Below are 2,189 nucleotides of genomic sequence, written 5' to 3' on the forward strand. Positions count from 1 at the left end.
AAAACTTTGCCTAAATCAGCTAAATCTGCACAAAAATTGCACCAAAATGTTTGCTGCACGCTGATCATGCTCTCTCTTTAGCAACGCTCTCATGCCGGAGCAGAGCAGATCTGTTAAATAAAAAAATGTAAAAAATTAAAAATTGTTTAAACCGATTGCATGTGGTCTCTATAGTGGGCATTGATGCACACTGGTTTTTTTCAGAGACTTTAAACCTTGAAAGTTGTTTCCTGGAATGTCTGGAGAGCTTCTTAAAGAAAGAGACACTGGAGTTTAAGCTGATCAGGCCTGTGCAAACAGTTTTTAAATAGTGGTTTTCAATGTTATTTTAATGATGTTTTTTCTATCTCATGTTAGGATAATCTGTCCTCTTTAGATGTTATTGGCACCGTTTTTCAAAAAAATATAGCAGTGACATGAGCACCTTATGTATTTCAGAGATTTCTATTTTTGGGAAATATTCTAGAAATATTTAAGTATTAATCACTTCTCGCTGATGATAGTTTTGGGGGGGAGGGAGTTGCCTTTAAAAACATTTTAAACCACAGATTAAGTAATGAAAGTTTAAAAAATGTCTCATGCCGCACAGACTTTGTATCAGTGACAGAGACTGAGAGACGTTTCTTTTGGCCTTTTCGGTTGTTTCCCTTCAGCTGGTATGTTGTTTCTACAGTGGAATGTGTGGATGTTGAGAGCTGTGGACTTTGGATGAAACTATTTCTTTGCTCTACATTCAGTACAGTGAACTAAAGCGCAAATCGTCAAACTCAAAAACACTTTGTTATGGAGTTCTCTATTTTTTATTAAATATTTTAAACCAAAATGTAGCCAACGTATGACCTTTATCAAAAAAAAAAAAATCAAACATGTGGTGACAACATTTTCAAAGTTATGCAGCATTTTTGTTTGACTTGTCTATAATTAAAATTGAGAAAGCTTTAAAAAATAAATGTAAAAAGGTGTTCACTGACAGCTGGAATTGGCTTTATGGAAATATGTTTTAATAGATTTCCTTTTGTTTTACTTTATATTTGACAATGTGCACAAGTGTACCAGACAATTGGCAACAATTTCTTTTTAAATCATCCCGTTTTCCAATCTATTTTCTGTTCCTGCTCTGGTCTTCATCCCTCCTGGATGCAACTCTCTAATTGCTAACAGCTTCATTATGTTCACCACATGGCCTTTTACTTGGTCCATCTGCTGTTTGGCTGCAGCACTGTGGATCTTTAATCACTTTCTGTCACTACGTCAAGAGTAAAAAATTAAATTGATATTATTGCTTCAAAAGGGTTATGATTTGTGTGTTGCTTTAATTAATAACCATCACTTAGTCACCAGATTTCTATACCACCGCTTAAGGAAATATCTATGAAAGTGACGATTTATATGAATGTCTTTGTGGCACACAAACAAATCGGTTTAATTGTTTAAATGTGGTTTAAATTGCCTTGCTAAGAGAGTGATTCACACCCCAGGATTGAGGGTTGACTTCGTACAGGCAACCACAAAGCAACGCCGCTTTCGCTGCTGTTTGCAGTCCACGCTGTGAGCAGGTCTGAGTCTTAAAACAGCATAGTAGCACAAACTGTCCACATGTGAGTCAGCGCAAACAATCTTTCAACAAACACTTCGGCGTATAAAACTTTTACGTAACCTCTGCTGAAAACTGTGGTAATTAATGTAAAACATGTGTCACAAATGGGCTGCGCTGCTGGCATTTCCTGATCATTTCCAGAGACTTAAGCCCAGGCGAAACCCTTTTCCAGAAAAGCGAAACAATAAACAGCAGTGACAGAGGCATACACACCAACAGCTATGAGCTTTCTTAAGTGTGACTTTTTCAGGAAGTGAATCAGCTGGTTTTCAGCATGACAAATTCATCTGTTCTGTCAGATCACATTATTGTTCCAATTAAAAGGTTATGTTATGCTGTTCAAGAGGAACTGAGAGTCAAACCTTTAACCAACAGTTTCATCCGTCCTCAGAAAGCCTAAATACAATGTGGTCTAAAAAGGCTTAAGGCTTAGAGATGGATGTACCTCCATCAACATCAACAGACATGGGAAGATTCATAAACATTGTTAGCATACTTACTCGCCTAAATATATTTTTATTAAAAAAGTCCAATTTGCCTCAATATTTAAATCTATTTTTTGTCTTGTTTTTTTTCTTTAATAAATTTTCAA

The sequence above is a fragment of the Oryzias melastigma genome, linkage group LG16 (genome assembly GCF_002922805.2).
Source record: "Oryzias melastigma strain HK-1 linkage group LG16, ASM292280v2, whole genome shotgun sequence".
Taxonomy (NCBI): domain Eukaryota; kingdom Metazoa; phylum Chordata; class Actinopteri; order Beloniformes; family Adrianichthyidae; genus Oryzias; species Oryzias melastigma.